We start from the raw sequence: 20397 nt of genomic DNA, 5'->3' as shown, positions 1-20397 counted from the left end.
TTAAATTGCCATCATTAAAACAGTATTACATAATTCCCAGGAAAACCCACATATTTAGAGGGCTTCTCCCTTGGAAAGGACGTGTGTTGTTTTCTGGTCCAAAGCCTAGTTCTTGTGCCAGCCGCTCCAAAGTGTGGTGCTCCCAGGACAATCCCAGAACGAGACACAAGAACCTGACTTGGGACCAGGAAACAGAGCATGTACTCTTGAATGGGGAAGTCCCCTGAATATGGGGGTGTGTGATTTATGCTGTTCCAAACCTTATTTGGGGGTTCAGAACTCCTTTCAATATTACTGGTTGAATTCATGAAAATGAATAAGGAATAAGTAGCCAAGATCAGTTCCCCTGGAGAAAATGACAGCTTTGGACTCTATGGCAAGCTTTCTCAACTAGGGTTTCATGAAACCCCAGGATTTCTTGATGGCCCTGCAAAGGTTTCCCAAATGGGTGTGAGATAGTTAATTTTTAATATATTTTGTAATTTTGTTAAACATTTATCGAGTGATATGACCATATAGGATCATGTTGACCTTCCGCCCCCTCCCAGAATGGCCAGTTATAGGCCTAGAGGGGTGAGAAGGGGAGTGGGCCTAAGTCAGGGGTAGTCAACCTGTGGTCCTCCAGATGTTCATGGACTACAATTCCCATGAGCCCCTGCCAAATGCTGGCAGGGGCTCATGGGAATTGTAGTCCATGAACATCTGGAGGGCCACAGATTGACTACCCCTGCCCTAAGTAAGTATGTACACAGCTGGCAGGGGCTCATGTACACAGCTATGCTTCTCAGCCAGATTCAGTACAATCACGACACTTTGGGGGTTTCTTGAAGGCTGAAGAATGTTTCAGAGATTTCTCAATGGTAAAAACGTTAAGAAAGGCATTATGGCATTCTGTCCTGCTGAGGTCCCTTCCCTCCCCAAATCCCACCCACCTGAGGCTCCACACCCAAAATCTCAAGGTATTTCCCGGCAGGAGCTGTCAACACTATGATAGTCATAAAAATACGATGACATAAAGTAGACGTTCTCATTGACTTTAATTGAGCCAAGACTTTTCCCTGTATGCAGCAACATATACTTTTACTCCTACTGACACTTCTGACAAAGAAAAGCAAACAAACCATGTTAGCTTGGGAGGTCGCACTAGCAAAAGCAGCAGGTATTAATTATCCTTTCATTAAAACAGATGCCTGCTTCCAGTCGAAGGTTTCTTACCTCCCTTTGTGGCACAGAGGTGTTGGTCTGTGATCAGTTAATCACTAATTCAGTACACAGATGATAGACTGTGATTGTTTAATTTCTTCCCACAGGCTAACCATACATACCTTTTTGAAGGGGACACTATCTTTCCCCCCCCCCCACATTTCCCAGCCGTCCCCTCATTTTAACAAAAATGTCAATTTTGTCCCCTTTCTAATAAACATACTTGCTGTAGTGTTCATTTTTGTTTTGCCATCCCAATTAAACATCGAGACAATGAGGGCAATGTTAGTTGTGAGACAAAATTGTGTCACGGATCATAAGAAGTTTTATGATAAGACCAAAATTTGCTTCGTGAGATCACTTCATCAGAGATATATTCACTTCATCAGAGATATATTCGTGGTACGATTGTGGTGAAAATCAATCCCCCTCTACTGCACCCAGCTGAATTTTTGAATGGCTTTTGTCACTGAAGTATAATGGTAAGTTTGATATCTTTATAAATCTTTTTAAAATCATCTTATTTGCAGGTTGGTACATGCAGAAACCAGCCTGGTGGAGACTGATTACAGAGTCAGTAGGGCCCCTCAGCAAACCTAGGAAGCCAGGCCAGGTCTCCATCTTGTTTAAGGCTTCACTAGCTTTCTTTCTCTTGCCTAGAAAAGCCAGACCAGATTTTCATCTGGTTTGAGCTGGACTACAACCTTCTCTTCTACTTTCTGCTTGCCTAACTGACAGCTAAATGTGTACATTATGGATATCACCTCCTCCCAGTCAAAGACCATCTGTCTATCAATAGGAAAGGTATATTCCTTTAAAGTACTAACTGCAACTTCTTTTGTCTCTTTTGCCCAGTGCAATTCCTGTCTAACAGCATCCCCTGCCCCTAAATGTCTCCAATTGTACTCCACCAGAGTCCTTCCTGTTTAAAGAATACAGAGCCATTAGCAACACATTACATCTAGCCAAGGTATTGTTCCACTTGATGAGCTTCCAACAGATTCATCCATAACTCATAACCAATCATCAGTCACTTACATCACATCATACCTGGCCCAGAAATTTCAAGCATTTTATCAATGCTTGCTGACCCCGCCACATCCAGTATCCTTTCCACCCCTGATGTCATCAACCCCGTGTCTTTGCTGCTTGGACCCAAGACAGGTGCAGTATTTCCCTAACCTTTCCCCCTATAGAACTTAGTGTATGTTTTTGCTTGTGTGTATTTTGGATGTACCCCAATATTTCCCCAAATAAATCCCCTTGAGTGTATGCTTAATTGTCATCTTTATTTAAGGTGTTTCTCCAGGGAACATACCCTGTAAAAATTGGCAGAAAAGAACTTGCATTACCCAGCCTTTTACTATATTCATAATCCCCCAGAATGCCCTTTGGGGGATCCAGTTTGGGTAACAGTACAAATCATTTTTTTTCCTCCAGCATATTTATTCATCAGTGGCAAATTAGTTGGGCTGGGGATGTCACTTGTGATGTGTGGGAGGTGGCATTGAATTTTAAAAATATATATTTTTGTAATTGTCATATTGCAGCTGTGGAATAGCATCAAGTAATCTCCTTCCTCTTAAATCCTGGCAGTTCAGTTCCTGGAATGAAAGAGAATGCAAAGGAACATAGGCAAAGCTTTAAAAATAAAATCCTGAAACTGACCAAATTATTTTTGAAATTGACTAGAAGTTACCAGGGGCTCATGGCGGAGACTTTCCTCTAGAATCGCTGAGGGTCGGACACAATTGAACAGATAGCATCACCATCATCATCCCATTTCTTATTGCCAAGCTCTAGTAGATTCTCTGTTTTTTATTGACCACTGTGAAAAAGCTGCTGACAATGCTAGTTTTTACATGTTATAACTATCTAGGAAGGAATGAGCAGCTGAGTACAGTACGAACTAGTGCCATAGTTACTCATTTCTTTTGGAGTGCAGTGCAAACCTGCAAAAAATTTCTGAACAGAGATGACAGTAGAATAAAAGAAAGGGGTGTATAAACAATGATGGATCAATTGTATCACCTTCAAGTTTCTTGGGGGGAGGGTCCATATTGTCTGTTTCCAGCCTGTAACTGACTTTTTGGATCTGCTTTAAACTTCTTACGTTCAGAGGTATCTGGGAAATTCTTTGCAGAGTTTGAACCTGCTCTTCTTTCCTACGCGGAAACAATATATTAGGGAACTACCAATGTTTCCTGTGCAGCATTGGCAGAGAGGACATGCATGTAAAGTTTGTCACATTTTTGAGTTTTCCTTCATCCATGACAACCCCATACATTACGAATGTGCATTTATAAAACACTGCAAAATACAAATATTGATATGATTGTAATTCTTCGATCACTGGCTTTGCCTGATTATGTTAAGAGTTGCTAACTGACTGGAAACAACAACAATACCTTTATTGGTATAAAAGAGAAAATACAGTTAGTACAACTATTATATGCAGTTTATGGAAATCAAGGATGGGCAAATGTTAGATTTGCAGCTTGAGCTCTCGCAACCTAATGGCAAAATGTCAAAATATTGGTATGTTCTAGATCAAGGCAAGTTTCCTAGTATTCATTAAAAACAATCCCTTAATATGGTCAGAGGATCTAGCTATCCTCATTAAAAATTAAGGTTAAAAAATTACCTTAATATCCGCTCAAGAAGGCAATGAAATAACATACGTAAAAAAATTCTATACAGCTTTGCCCACAGGAGCAGATTCTGTTTAAATAAGAATTATTATATTTCCCAGTTAGCAATGCTGAAGGCAGAACATTTAACCTCACTAATATAAAAGTTCTTCTCTGTTGCAGAGATGATAAAAATATGGGACTACCAGGTCCGAATGAGGCAGAATTCCTATGCTGAAAGCAGAGCATGTTTTACCGGCCTGTAGTAATGAACCACTGGGTGATACAGACATCCCAGTGCTATGCAAATTTACTTGGAAATAAATTGATTTCAGCAGAACTTTCTGTTGAGGTGCACAGTTACAATTACAGCCCCAAAATGATACCCTCAAGAAAGTATTTTGTTTCACTTGTGATGACTTTTCCAGTTAAACTCGGTTTTATATTACAGCTACACAGAGGGATAACATTGTATTGCACAGATAAAGTTGCCATAGTATCTTCCTTAGAAATCTCTAAGGAGGAATCAACTGGCACTGTTTAGGTACAGTGAACTGTCAGGCAGCAAATATATTTCCATGGTCTTTGAAGTCACTTCCACACAGTTCTGTGATAATTGCTTCTTAACCCCCATCTGCCCAGGAAAAGAAGAGAAAAGGGCAGATATGTACATTGCTTTTGATATTTCCCATCACCGTTCAGGGCCCACGCCAGCTGAGAGATGTCAAGTTTGATCTCAGTAGGAGTGGAAGAAGAATGAAACTTTTTTGAGGGAGTGCTTTGTCAGTTGTTTTAATCAACCAGGTACTTGTAGTTGCCTGGATGTTGGATTCCCTTTCCATAAGATTGTTCTTTGTGTCATTTTCTGGAAATATCTGTACTCTGGCTGAATCGATATATCATAATTACTTGCCTGTTGAGAGGTCTGTCCTGTCCAAAGATGCATTTTAGCCACCAAGCATCCCTCTAAGGATGGAATGACTCATTTATCTTTAAGACCCAGCTTTCAAGAAATGGCTAGAAGGAAGCTGCACAACTTTAAAATCACACAGCGTATCACCCCCCATCAACCATCTTGTTGTTGTTAGTTGCAAAGTCGTGACCGATCCATTGCGACCTCATGGACAATGATCCTCCAGACCTTCCTGTCCTCGACCATTCCCCAGCGTCCATTTCAGCTCGCACGGACTGCTTCAGTGACTCCATCCAGCCACCTCATTCTCTGTTGTCCCCTTCTTCTTTTGCCCTCAACCGCTCCCAGCAACCATCTTACTTAAAAACAAAGCTTATTAACAGTTGCAAAACCTACGGTATAGCCAAGGAGCCCCCAAATGGCACCTGTGGATCCTACAGTGGCTGGTGATACTTTTCTTAGTGCCCACCAGTGTTTTTAGGAAGTGGGTGGAGCCACGTGGGGCTCTTGCCTTGTAGGGTTTCCGATTGGCCACTGCACATTCAATAGACTGTGTAGATTAAAATAATTTTGTTTTATCTTTAAGGCCTAGCTCTCAAAATCTCCAGGCATTTTCCAGTCTAGAGCTGCCAATCCTAGTCAGTGCTCAAGAACTCCTGTGCTGTCAAATTCACATTTAGCTCTGAAGTTATTCTTGACTCTTCCTGGGTTTTGCTTGTGGCACCTGGACAACATCACCTGATTTGATAGAAGAGCACTTACACAAAGAGTGACCTGCGACCCAAGATTTCACATCAAAGGAGTCTCCATTCAAGGCCCCAGCCAGTGAAATAAGTGGCTTCCATGTAGCTTTTTAAAGTTGGCTGCAAAGGAAATACACTTGGGAACCATGTTTTGCTAGGAACTGTACAAAGATTTGCTTTAGGTAGCTCTCTGCTTCAGAAATGTATTACTGATTGATGGGAGTTCTTATATAGCAAGATACAGTACACAGAATACTGAGTTTTGGCCTGAGAGACCTTCACTTCAAATCTTTGGTCAACCAGCCCTAGCAGTTGCTGGGTAGACGTAAACAACCCACTATGGGCCAATGTTCTTGCTAGACCTGCCATTTTGGAGATCACCGAAAACATTTCTGCAGGTTCTCTGCAGTGACTGTGAAACTGGAAAACACTCATGTGGATCCTCTTGGAAGAGGCTTGCAGTGGCTTCCAGGAATGTACAGAGCTGGGCTGGGTAGTCTTCACATGGCTGGGCCTATGAGCAATCTCCATAGAGAAAGAAACCATAATAAGGACATCTTTCCAGCTGCCTCCTGTGTATACGTTAATGCCTAAGAGTTAGCATCATGTCTCCCCCACATGCCCCACCAGTGGCGGGGGGGGGGGGGGGGGCTGGCAAAATTAATCTTGGCCTATACTACATTGCAGGATGTTATTATTTATTTATCTTATGTGTAGGGTAGCCAGGAGACCCCACAACTGTAGGATCTGGCATCCAGGCAAGAGACATTTGGAGGTGGTTTGCCATTGCCTGCATCATGACCCTGGCTTTCGTAGGTCTCCCATCCAAATGCTAACCAAGGCCAACCCTGCTTAGCTTCCAAGATCTGGCAAGATTTGGACATGCCTGGTCAGGGCATTGCAGAACACAATGAGAATTCCACAGTGTTTTGTATGTGGAAATGCACAAAAAAAAATAAATGAACTCTGTCTGAAACTTGGGAAATCCACAAACCCTGAGCTATCTCGTTGATTGATGCCATTATCAAGCCAAACTAAAGTTGACAATGGCCTTACGAAACAACACTCTTGCTCTTTTAATAGAGCCTTAGTGTGCAGCAATGGTCAGCTGAACCTTTTTGTGGCATCAGGCTAAATAACGTCACCTGGTAAAATAATATCCTACTAAGCATTTTTGAAAGGGATAGGACATTTCCTTCTCCAAGCTGTCTCCATAGGCACTGCCCAGCATGGTCAGGGGTGGGCATGTAGGTGGACCTGACCCACATGTGTGAAAGCAGGTGGTGAGAGTTTGTGAAGGCGTGGGAAAGTGATGTGCAGGGGCAAGAGCCAGCGGGTAGGAAGGAGACAGGAGATCAGAGCTTTGTTGGTGGCAGATAAGAGGAGAGGAGCATTCCTGGTTCTTCTCCAGGCTGCCCAAACCTACAGAACAGGGTCTTTTCTCATAAAGGAACATGCTCTCTGTTCTTGTTTGAGGAGACTGAAAATGAACAATTCCATGCCATGATGACTGAAACAGTGACAGATCTTTAAGGGAGCTATGAACTGACAGCATTAATTTTAGCCACAGTATAATCCAGTGGATGTACCATTGAATTTAGTTCATACGTTGACAGTGTCATCCTAAGCAGCTCTGCTCTGAAGCTTGCTCAGGTCTTCTTAATGGGGCTTACTCTCAGGTAGGCTTGCCAGCTTTTGAGAAACACCAGGAGATTCAGGAAGTGAAGCTGAAAAGGGCAGGGATTTTGGAGGGGATGGACCTCAGCAGGGCATATTACATACAGTCTGCCCTTCAGATGAAGGGGAACCGATGCTGGTTATCTGGAGATCAACTGTAACAACAAGAGTGTCACCTAAGGGTTGACATCCCTACTCCAAGGAAAATGTTTTTAGATTGTACTATAGTTTTAGCAATGACAGCCACACGATCGGCTTGTCTGCGCTGCCACGGGAACACGTAGCCCTGATTGTCACATCGGCACTTCCTGTCAGGCGATCCCTTTAAAAGAGCCATAAAATGTAGAAATTTCATATAGTCATAAGTTGGGATCCATGCATTTTTCTTCAGAAACTGAATTTGTTCCAACGAGTTGAGAAGAAATGTAAACTAAAAAGAACAAACCTTTTTCAGTGTTTTAAAACAAATGACTAAGATGAACAATTCTAGGGGAATGGGATCAAATAAATTTATGAAACAAAAAAACCCATAGATCTGAGCAAAGTTTTGCCCAGGTGAATATTCATGATAAAATATTAATTAGCCATTTGAGAAGGAGAACTGAACCAGGAAAAAAGTAAGACCGATCACCTTTAGCCCAGCTAATTGGATCCAAATTTGGGTGATTTTTCTGAGCATGTGTGAGGGGGGGGGTTGAAGTGCTCTATAGATACATTTCTCCTCTGTCTCTCATCTGCTGCTGGTATTCAAGTATTTCCAAATGGTATGTTTTCTTAGGAGATGTCCTTTGGGCATTCAGAATTTGTATTGTATTTCTGCAAGCATCAATAGCAGCACCTGTTGAACAGGTTTTACTGTTTTATTGCCAGTTTCCTGAAGTCCTTTGTTAAAGTGGCTTTCTCCAATTCTACATTTTTCAAACAATATTGAGTATGGGGGGGGGGGGGGTCCTCTGGATGAAGCATATTGAGGATAAAGGCCTTTATAACAGAAGGTGAGTTTCTCTTTATTAAATATTCAACTCCCCTCTTTCAAAATGCAAGGAAGTCATTAAATCAAATAACACGGGGTATTTCTACATGGCTTGAATACAGTCAACCTTTTAGCTCTATCATTCTCATTCAGTTCTCTTCCCCACTACAGCCTCTGTCCCACATTACTTTTGTCCATGTAGGTGTCAATGGTTCCCAGAATAGCCACTTTGGTGGTCAAAGGGAACCCCTCCTCCCTTCCTCAGCAATGGAGAAGCTGTGGATCCAACCCTTAGCTGAGTCAACCAAATTCTTTCAACAGCCAGGCTCTGATCTCAAAGGCTATTACTGGCAGACTCGCTAATTTTTCAGAAATGTACTTTGCAATCCTTTACAGAGTTATGCCTGTCTAAAGATCACTGAAGTCAATGAGCTCAGAAGGGTGTAACTTTATTTAGGCTGGCACTGATAGCCATGTTTTTCAGTGAGGAAAGAGGTTACATTTCTCTTTTTGAGAAGGAAGATAATATAAAGAGGATTGCCTGGCCATGAGATTTACTCAAACGGGCTCTGTTTACAAGGAACTGCATGAGTCCTTTCACTCTTGTAGCTTTTTGCTAGAACTATTTCCACCAGAGTAGATGATTAAGTATCTCAGCCTTCTAGAATAGCATCCTATATAAGCTACAAATCTGTCCATCTTCCTTCTTCCGAATATCTCTCTTTAAAAGAATGTGAGTAGCACTGCTGGAAAAGGGAGGTGTTTGAACATGCAACAATTTTCTTTGGGTAGAGATCCCCAACCCAGTTTACACGCTGCCACCATGTAGTCATATCCCATAATACCAATATAGAACAAGATTTTAACTTATGAGTGTGTGTGTTTTGTGCCCTGAGACTATGCTGCCCTTCAGGCTAAACAAAAGAAGAAATTGACTTTTATTTATGGTGTGAACATAACACTGAAAGGAAGAGAGAAGTTGCAACCGTTTGCTTCCATTGAACTTTTGGACTGGGTTACTATTTCCATAATTGGGATCTTTGGTTCCAAACTCCCATCTCCCAGGTCTTCTTCACAGTTTCACCCAGTCAGATACCTTCCTTTCCCTCTTAGTTTCTCACTCCCTCTCAGCGGTGGTTTTATGGCTCTCAACTCACTACTCTTCCCTCAGTTCCTATTGGTTGCTGCCAAGGAGAGGCAAAACTTAGCCTGTCTGTACCCTGCATAGAGAAAAAAAACAGTGTTTCCCTATCAGCAGTCAAAACAGTCAGCCTAACTTCCCAATCCTCACCTCAGACCTATTTGAATATGTAGCAACTAAACCCTTAGATTACATAGGCTTAGAAACCAAGAATCAAAAATTACTGTGACCGTATAATGGTGAACAACACTGATCCCAACTCTTCAATATACATTCCTACCCATCCAAATACACTCAGGCCCCCTTTCTTAGCTTCTGAGATCTGACCAGAATGGGCCAGCATGGACCACCCAGGTCAGGAAGTGCATTCCTCTAGTACGTACCTACAAACTCCAAAGCCACTTAGCAAGGTATGAACTTTATTTTGCATTTGATTCATGAAACATTGTTAATGCTGCAAACAATAAAATACAGAAACAAGTTTGGGTGTTTTGATCATCTTTGTTTTCTAAGTTGGGGAGTGGGGGAGAGAAATGGTCTTCCACCTGATAAAAGCATTGAGGTGTATTTTATTAATTTCCGCATTTGTCACTGCGAAAGCAACCAACCGTTATCATACCTGACAAGCGCCTCATGGCAGTGAGCTCTCTTTCCAGGTGACTGGGGTTTTAATCACTAGCATGCTTACTCATCACTGAGTCCCAGATGGCATTGCTCGTATCCTGACTCACACACAGCAGTGTTTCCATTTTCGTATTGCGTCTCTCTGTGTTAAAAAACAAACCAAGTAGAAGCAAAAGAACCACCCACATAATCAAAAAGGGTAGACTGAACGCGTCAGGTCTGAATGGTAGATCAAAGCTATGAATATCTCAACAAAAGGCAGAGATCCTCTATCCCAGTGGTAGTCAAACCGGGGCCCTCCAGATGTCCATGGACTACAATTCCCATGAGCCCCTGCCAGCTAACTGCCAGATAACTGGCAGGGGCTCATGAGAATTGTAGTACAAGGACATCTGGAGGGCCGCAGTTTGACTACCCCTGCTCTAACCATTACTCTAAAAGCAAGGATGATATGCATGCTCCTGTTCTCAGATGAATAAATGGAACCAAACAAAACAACACAACAGGAAACAAGAATACTCTTCATTGGCAAGTGTGGGATCTGTGAGGTTCTAGGCTGCAAGTCCTATGGCAATGAACCCTTTGGCAGTTACCCTTTCCTTTAGCCCAGGCTAAAGATCTGCAAAGAAGGGAGGCACAGAAGCTTACCCCAGATGCTATTCCACTGCTGCTAGTAATTTATCAGTTCATTCCCCTCAGCATGAACTAGGGCTGCCAAGCTCCCAGTGGGGGGTGGGGGGTGGGATCCTCCATCCCCAGGTCCTGCTACCAGTTGCTACTTGGAGCAGTGGAGGGAGAAATTTTTTTTAATGCAAACTTGTGTATTTTATTTGTTGATAGGGGGTAGCTCTAGAAATCATCAAACCATAGAGTTTTTGCCAATTTCTAGAGCTACCATTTGTCCCATCCCATAAGAATTCTGGTAAGTACAAAAGGCTGCATTTTAAAGTATATACATCTCACAACACTGACCTTCCCTAACCTAACCTGGAGAGCCCAGGCAAGTCCATCAGATCTCAGAAGCTAAGTAGAGTCAGCCCTAGCTAGCATTTGGAAGGGCGACCTCCAAGGAATACTAGGGGTCATGACATGGGGGCAGCCAATGGCAAACCACCTCTGAGCATCTCTTGCCTGGCAGCCAGACAATCTTAGGATCTCCTGGCTACATTACACACATGCCATACAATGAATGAATGAATGAATTCCCTTCCCCCAATCCTCCTGCTAGTTGTCAGGATCTGTCTGGCAACCCTAGCATAAACAAACCAAATGCCAGGTTACCTTTGTGTAGTTGATGGGCTGACATAGTTAACTGATGCTCCACTGATTTAAACTCCAGAGGTAAATCAGCATTGCCTTACAATGGCTATACCGGCATATCAGATTCATATATCACTTAAAAACACTTTTACGCCTCCATCTGTATTGCAGGCTGAAGTACTAGTGTTTTGATTATATCATTAGTTTTCTTGTTTTCCTGTAGCTGTGAATTCATATCAGATTAATCTATTGGCTAACTCTGACTGCATATAGTTTTCCTTTTATCTTTAAAAGCTAATTAAAAGTGTCACAGTGCTAATGCACTGTTATTTAATAGAGATTACAAATTAAGTTGGGCCTTCTAATATTGCTTTTTAAAAGATAATGAGCACATATAAATGTACTTAATGTGATAAGCCAGTGGTCCCCAACCCCCCGGTCCGGAGACCGGTCTCGGTTCATGAATCAGGCCGCACCGGGCCGCAGCTCCTCCTCGTCTGCCTTGGGGCTGCCCTATGACTCTGACGCCGGCTCACCTTTGGTGCTCTCCAGTGGCCACCATGGCTGGGGCTCCCCCAAAGCATGGCACTGCACAGCTGCTGCTGGCAGTGCCCCCAGTGGGCAGCAGGAAATCAGGGCCACAGGCGGGAAAGCAAGTGGAGCAGGGGCGCAGGCGGCAGCAGTGATGTCCCTTAGCAAAAGACTACCCCCCCCCCCGTACCTCAGTAAAATTGTCAAGCGTTGACCGGTCCCCGGTGATTAAAAGGTTGTGGACCACTGTGATAAGCAAATCAGATTTCTCTGGGTGGAACTCTTAGCAGAGGTTAGTGAGAATTCTGATTGTGTATATGACTTGGGTTTATAGAAAAATCCCTAAAAGTTGTTTCAGACAATAGTCTGAAATCTGGTTTGCTTTAAATTTTGCTTTCATATGGGTGAGAAATTTTAGCAGATTTGATCTTTTTCACTTGTTTTTTTCTGTAACTATAGAGTTAATCTTCACATGTTTGTAATTTCTAATATCTTGCCTAATAAAAATAACTTTTTTCAATAAAAGATAAAACTCCCTGAAGGATTCACAAGAAACCATGCTGCTAAGTTAATTTATCCATTTGTCAGAGTTTTATTGGTCTACCGATGAAACCCTATTTTGTCAGGTAACCAGTATTGGATTTTGAAAATCCAGATGTACCTAGATTGCATCCTCATTCAACTGCTGCAACACCAGACTTCATTCTTATTCCTTCAGTGATCTGCCAGATTCCATACTGATTTGCCTTTGGCCTTCCACATTGGACTAGCAAAGATAGCAAAATATCCACAAAGGACAGAAAGTTGAAAATCTGTCATGCACAATCTGAAGAAGAAATGTTTTTATACCCCACTTTTCACAACCGAAGGATTCTCAAATTATCTTACAATTACCTTTCCTTCCTCTCCCCACACCATCAGTTACGTAAGGCTGAGAGAGCTCTAAGAAGAGAATTCTGTGAAAACAGCTCTAACAGGACTGTGACTAGCCCAAAGTCACCCAGCTGGCTGCATGAGGAGAAGTGGGGCATCAAACCTAGCTCTCCAGATTAAAAGCCACTGCTCTTATTTATTATTTGTTTGTTTGTTTGCTTGTTTGTTGCATTTGTATACCTCCCTGCCCTAAGGCTCAGGGTGGTTCACATAGAACATAACAGGAACAATGCTTCAAACTTGGTAATCATAATTAATGAAGGTAACAGTAATAATAATAATAATAATAATAATAATAATAATAATAATAATAATAATAATAATAATAGGAGATAACATGTTAACAAGGTAAACAATCTAAGAGGCCCACAGTTGGTCAGATCCATTGCATGGGTTCAAAAGAGGGAGGTTCAGGGCCCAATAAATACCGTTTCATTTCAGTCAGCCCCAACCAAATGCCTGGTAGAGGAGCTCCCTTTTGTGGGTCCTGCAGAACTGTTTTAGTTCTGTTAGGGCCCTGATCTCCACTGGGAGTTTGTCCCACCAGGTAGGGACCAGGACAGAGAAGGCTCTGGTCCTGGTTGAAATCAAGCGGACTTCCTTGGCGCCAGGGATCACTAGCTGGTTGAAGATGGCAAAGTACTGAGCTCTTTGAGGGGCATAGGCAGAGAGGCGGTCCCTCAGGTACACTGGGCTCAGACCATGTGTGGTCTTGAAAATAATTACCAAAACCTTAAGCTTGATCCAGAATTTGACAGGTAGCCATTGCAGTTGTTGGAGAATGAGCCGGATATGGGACCTCCGAGGTGTTGCTGTGAGGACCCTGGCTGCTGCATTCTGGACCAGTTGCAGTTTCCAGCTCAAAGTTAAGGGTAGGCCTACACAGAGTGAGTTGCAGAAGTCCAGCCTAGAGATGACCGTCATGTGGGTCACTGTGGCTAGGTGTTCCAGGGCCTCGTAGGGCGCTAGTAGTTTGGCTTGGCGAAGGTGGCAGGCCAGCCCCACTACTCTTGTGACCTGAGCCTCCATTGAGAGGGAAGCATCCAGGATCATGCCCAGATTCCTGGCAGAGTGGCAGATCATGCCCAGATTCCTGGCCCACCATCCCACTTGGACCCTTCCTGCCCAGCCATAGGACCTCTGTCTTTGAAGGACTGAGCTTCAGATGACTCTGCGTGAGCCATCTCATCACTGCTTCCAGGCAGCTGGCTAATGCTTTTTGGGGAGAATCAGGGCGGTCATCCATCAGGAGAAAGAGCTGAGTGTCCTCTGCATATTGGTGACGACCCAGCCCGAACTTTGCTATACCAGGCTGGTTTTCCCACCCCGCTGCCATGTCATATGCAAAAGGTACAGGAACTTTTAAGAGCCAAATAGCACTTTCTTTTGGAGCAGGAAGATGCAAATGATCCCTGGGTGGGACAGATTACACAAGGTAGATAAAAAGGATCCCAGGACATGAGGAAGAAATCTCACTTCCATTCTGAGCAGCTCTTTGGTTGGCCATGAGGTAGAGTTGCAATAAAATGTCCTCATAAGTTGTGCATCAAATTGCAGCAGCTTGGCAGAGCAACACAGGTGCAGAGTGGAGACTGATGACTCTGTTTAGTGGGGGATTCACTCAGTGTCAGTAGCCATGGGTACCCATTTTGTTTTTAGCATCTCTGCATCTAAGCTTGCAAAGACTATGATATCTAATACTTCTTAGGTGTGTCATATTCACAAGGGTAAACTCTCGAAGGAAATTGGTATTTGTTGCACTTATGGTCCAGTATGCCTGATTACTATAGAAAGCTGAATTTGGAAATTTGTCCATCTAAAGACCAAAACAAGGGATGAAAAATGTCATCAATCCAACAGAGAGCAAAGCTAAAGTATACATACAAGAGGGTGAGAGTTCCCTCCTTCACATGCTTGAATAATCTTGGGAGAAAGGTTTCAAGCGGACAGACGGCAATTTATTTGTTTTTGCAGAACAAATACAATAAAATGTAAAGTATATAAAAGCATTGGAAGCCGGCCAAAGTGAGGCTCCCTTTTCTTATCCAATTATATATGAATTCTTGATTTTCTCCATGATAGTCTCATAGTCCGATTGGTTTCCAGGTGGCTGAGGTCTCCTCCAACTAAAGTTTTTTAAGAATTCCATCCCCCCCCCCGCCAGATAGTAGTTCAAAAGTTCAACCGTAGTAACCTCCAAGGAAACACAACATTCAGAGAGGTGTTTTAAAACAAAAATCTTGCAGAACAAATTGTAATAATTGATTTCTTTTTCTAAATGTTGAGACAAAGCCCTTGGGTCATCTCATTAATAATACCACATAGTATCCAAAACCACTTAACACACCGCAACAAAGAATGGGTCAGAACAGCCAGACAAGCCATGACACAGTGACTTACAGTGCAACATTCATGGCTCCCTGTGATGCAGCAGTTGGATGCTGACGTTCCCTTTGAGCCACCAGTCTCCTCCCTAAGGGATCCCCACAGAGACCAAGAGACAGGGAAAGATGAAGAAGCAGGAGCCACACTGGCTGCAATCATGCTAATGTCTCCCACAACCTCTATAGATCATGAGGCATGACAACAAGGTTGTGATGGACAGGGCAGACAGAACCAAGCGTGGAGCTACAGGACCGGGAACTGAGCCATGTACATTTGATTTGATAAAATTTATAGAACCGCCCCTCTTGGCACAGCTGTCTTGGGATGGCATACAACTAGCAGGAAAATTAAAATTAATTTAAATTACTTAAAAACTATCACAGGACAGCAGTCCGCATCTTTCCATTCCCTAGGGCAATCCATCTGGGTATTCAGCATGAGGCTCCTAGGTAGTCTTTATAGCCTGGCCTCAACCAACTGCACAGAGGAAGAGCTCCATTTTGCAGGCCCTGCAGAACTTATGTCAAAGGCAAGGGGTGGGAAGGGTCAGGGCCACAGACCCTGGGGTTTCTTCTGTGGCACACTCCTCCAAGCCTTATAAAAGAACAGAACCTTGCCAAACCGCAACAGGGCAGCCGATTAAGGTTGTCAGGTCCCCCCAGGCCGCTGGTGGGGAATGAGGAGCTAGGGTTGCCAGCACCAGGTTGGGAAACTCCTGGAAATTTGAGGATGGAGCCTGAGGAGGACAGGGACCTCAGTGGGGTACAAGGCCATGAAGTCTACCCTCCAAAGCATCCATTTTCTCCAGGGGAACTGACCTCTGTACTCTAAAGATGAGCTCTAATTATGGGGGATCTCCAGGTCCCACCTGGAGGCTGGCTTCCCTACAGCTGATAAGGTTGGCAAGGGCCTCAGCAATCTCTTTTCGCACACGAGCCTAGGATGCATCCTTGAGAGACTGCTGGGTCCCTTCCCAGGTGGTCATCTTTCCCCAAACCCTGTGCTTTCCGTTGCAACTATAAAACAATATAAGGCACCCAGAGTTCTTTGACTAAGCGTTCTGTACAGGACAAACAATTGAACATGTATCTAGGATCAGCTTCTTGAAGATGTATCTAAGGGAGGGAGAGTGTATCCTGCAAGCCCTCCTCCTGAGCACTGTGGATCTTACTTCTGATTATGTGTCCACAGACCATCACTTGTGTTATTCAACCGGAGCAACTGGGCATGCCTAAACCAACCATCCAGCCGCACTACCCATTCCATGAGCCTGATTTGTTGACATGGTCGCTTATGGAACTGGCCAGCAAGGCAACTCCCTCCTCTGCCACTTTAACACCTTGAAACTGAGAGCTACTTTAACAAGCAGGAAATGTAAAGGTAGTTGCTTAGAACTTCAGTTCCCCCTCCCTTTCCTCCCATCCTATGGAGAGCACTTTAATCTTGCATGCTGGAAAACCCATGCTCTGGTTCAAACTGGGAATTTTCCCTGCCGTGATTATTTTCTTTCAGTCGAGTGAGCTGATATTTCATTGTTCCCTGGGAAGCAATTAGTTGGAATAAGCACCTGCACTGCACAAAGCCTCACAGTCCCCCAAACAAATTGAACTCTGCTGTTTGCAAACCAGAGATTAACAAAAGAAAGGAACAGAATACAAGGTTTGTGCTGACGGTGCTGTTTTCTCCACCAGATAAGGCCAATGTATATTATTATGAAAGGGCTAGCGATTGTATCCCAGTTGTCAGAACAGCTCCCATCAGTAATTAAGAGTCAGGAAGAAATCTAGTCATTCTATCAGGACGAAGCCAATTCATAAAGCTCTTTAATTAGTTACTATAAAATTGGACCAAGACCACCAAACAACGCTCAGTCCCAAAGGCTCGGTCCACTGAGGGTTCCACAGCTTATTGTTTTTTATGAGATGCCTTTGAAATCATGTCATATTCTCATTGCTTTTATTTATTATTTATGCAGGTTTTTAAAAAGATCTCAAGAAACAGAACCAGTGGAGGGAAACATGTTACTCCCCAATAGGCATATTGACTAGTGACAGTCCCACCAAAACGCTCAGTTCTGAAGCGGTGCTGGGAACACTTTTGAGAAACTTGTTTCAGGTTTTTCACAGTAAAAACATGCTACAAAAATCCATAAAACCAGTGTAACAAAGACTATGGCAGGACACCCAAAAGTGAATCACAGTCATGGGCAAGTCTCCTAAAAGATTATTTTCTATTCATAGAGCCGACAATAGGTCAATCAATAATACAGCAACTACAGTGAGCAGTATCTCTGTAATCAAGCAAGGAGCTTTGATGGTCTTTAAGCTGAGCTTGATTTTCACAGTTGCATCTGAATTGTGACTACACACAACCCAGCTACATTCAAATCCTTACCTAGCTAGAGAGAGCTCTGGTGTTACTGCTATGTGAGAGCAGCACTATCAGGGCTGTGACCCTGAACAACTTGGAAGGGTGGACTCAAAATACAATTTTATTATTTATTATTATTTGCATTAAATTAAATGCAGCATGCCCTGGCTCTAGAAAGCTCCTGTATTTGCTGTCTGGGAGGGTGCCAGTTAATCTGGCAGCCCACAGACAAATAGCTGATGGACAGCATTAAGCTTGGAAACTCATAAACTATATAAGCCTAATACAGGAAGACGGTGGAAAGGAATGTCTAGGGCTGCTATTGTATGCAGTTGTACCAGAGAATAAGCCCCCTTGAACAGGGAGACTGACTTCTGACTTGTTGTTAGGTGCGAAGTTGTGTCCGACCCATCGCGACCCCAAAGACAATGATCCTCCAGGCCTTCCTGTCCTCTACCTTCTGACTAAACACCCACAAACCTGTACTGTAAATCAGAAGCAGGGGAGGGGGCCAGGGGGAGCTGTGAATGCATTAAGAGTGGTAATATGCTGATTATTGTATCCTTATGAAACACCGCCATCGTGTGGCAAGCAGGCTCCACTTGTTTCCTAGCTTTACCAATGGAAGTCTGAATCAAATTTGTCCAAAGAGAAAATAGGGCAAAGTCAGCAATAAAAAAAAAGCATGTTCCAGCAACAGAATTCATAAGTGTCACTGGAGTCTGCTAGCCTTCCCATCCATCCACCCCCGGATCTCCAGCTAGGAACACAACATTAATCCAAAAACATTTATTCAAAAGATCATTTGTGCCAACCATCTAGTAAAGGAGATTTATGTACAAAGCACTGTAATTTTCAGAGGAAGAAGAGCTGGTTTTTATACGCTGCTTTTCTCTACCCGAAGGAGTCTCAAAGCAGCTTACAGTTGCCTTCCCTTTCCTCTCCTCACAAGAGGCACTCTGTGAGGTGGGTGGGATTGAGAGAGCCCTGATATTACTGCTCTGTGAGAATAGCACTATCAGAGCTGTGATGAGCCCAAGGTCATAGGAGGGACAAGGAATCAAACCCGGCTCTCCAGAGAAGAAGAAGAAGAAGAAGAAGAAGAAGAAGAAGAAGAAGAAGAAGAAGAAGAAGAAGAAGAAGAAGAAGAAGAAGAAGAGAGTTGGCTATTATATGTAGCTTTTCTCTAACCAAAGGAGTCTCAAAGCGGTTTACGGTTGCCTTCCCTTTCCTCTCCCACTCTTAATCACACCAAGTTGGCTCAATTAAACTACAATGTAATTTTTAAAATGTGGTTTTTAAAATGGGAAGGGAAGGTAGCATGGTATAGCCAGATCACCTCGGATCTTGAAAATTTAGTGGCATCAACGCTTGGGAGGGGGACCACCGAGGAAGACTCTGCTGAGGAAGGCAAAGGCAGGCCACCGCTGCTTTTCCCTTGCCTTGAAAGCCCTTGCCAGGGTGGCCATTAGCTGACTGTAGCTTGTTGCCCTTGACACACCAAGAAAGTATAACTTTTCCTTTTCTCGTCTCCCTTTGATAACACTAATTCTTATCTGTAGTAATAATGGTGGTAATAGTAGTGAATAATATTCACTGGTTGGTTTTTATACTTTACTAATCATAACATCTGTATAACCATGACACATAATTCCCCCTTCCCTTTTTTTCTGTATCCCCTCTATTACTCAAAATAAAAAGAAAGGGTTTTTTAAAAAAGGAAAAACTGCACAACATTTCTATACAAATAATGATTTTGATTTATGGTTGAAACTAGGGTTATCAGATGATGGGACATGTCAGGTATGTGTGTGTGTGTGTCCAATCTATTTTGGGTTCTTTCTTTTTTTTTAAGTGATGCAATAATGTCCTCTTTGGGGGTTAGAATCATAGAATCATAGAGTTGGAAGGGGCCATACAGGCCATCTAGTCCAACCTCCTGCTCAACGCAGGATCAGCCCAAAGCATCCTAAAGCAAAGGTTAGAAAGGTTAGGAATGTTCCAAGTTAGTAACTATTGTCACAATTTAAATAGTCGGGGTATGTAAAATGGGATTTGTCAAAGTGATCACTTCTTTGAAGAAGTTAGTCGGGAACTATGCCCTCTTTTTTGCTTTTCCAAATATGGTTACCCCATTGAAACAAAATTTTATTAACAGCAAAAACCTGACACATGATTAAGAATAATTGTTTTTTCTCCCTTTCTTGTTTATGGTTAACTTGTAGTGTACCACTCCACTCCGCTAAGAGGTGACTTCTTCCACACCAAGAGACATTTTTATGAAAAGACTCCTGTATCAAAGAAGAAGAAGAAGAAGAAGAAGAGTTGGTTTTTATATTCTGCTTTTCCCTCAAAGCGGCTTACAGTCACCTTCCCATTCCTCTCCCCACAACAGACAAACAAGCAATGTCCAGAATCTCCCCCAGGAAGACTACTTGCACCAGAGGCAAATGGGACTGGCTGAGAGGTAGGATATAACTCTATATTATAAAACAAGTCAAAACAATTAATTCACACACTTCCTGCATGATTCCACTTGTCCCTTTATATGCACAGCAACACCGTGAGTTCCATTTAGCTGAGAGACATCTGGGTCAAGGATATCTAGCAAGTAGATGAGGGGTAGTCAAACTGCGGCCCTCCAGATGTCAGCATTCGCTGGCAGGGGCTCATGAGAATTGTAGTCCATGGACATCTGGAGGGCCGCAGTTTGAGTGCCCCTGAAGTAGACAGATAAGATGGCTAGGTAGGGCTTTGAGCCTACGTATCTGTGTTTCTCGGAAGCTATCCATTACACCACACACCTGTACAGGGCATGACCATTGTGGTGGGAAATGCTTGGCTAATTGTTTTTCAAAAGCTACTAACAACTAATAGACTTAGCATGTTCTTGCCACTACAAAGAACTGCAGCTTAATGTCTGAAGCATTTCATACCCTAATTGCCTTCTTTTTCCAACACTATTGATTTTAAATAAATCAAGTAGAAGAACCCAAGGGAATAACCATGGAAAG

The sequence above is a fragment of the Paroedura picta genome, chromosome 10, assembly GCF_049243985.1.
Source record: "Paroedura picta isolate Pp20150507F chromosome 10, Ppicta_v3.0, whole genome shotgun sequence".
Taxonomy (NCBI): domain Eukaryota; kingdom Metazoa; phylum Chordata; class Lepidosauria; order Squamata; family Gekkonidae; genus Paroedura; species Paroedura picta.
This window is presented reverse-complemented; position numbering follows the sequence as displayed.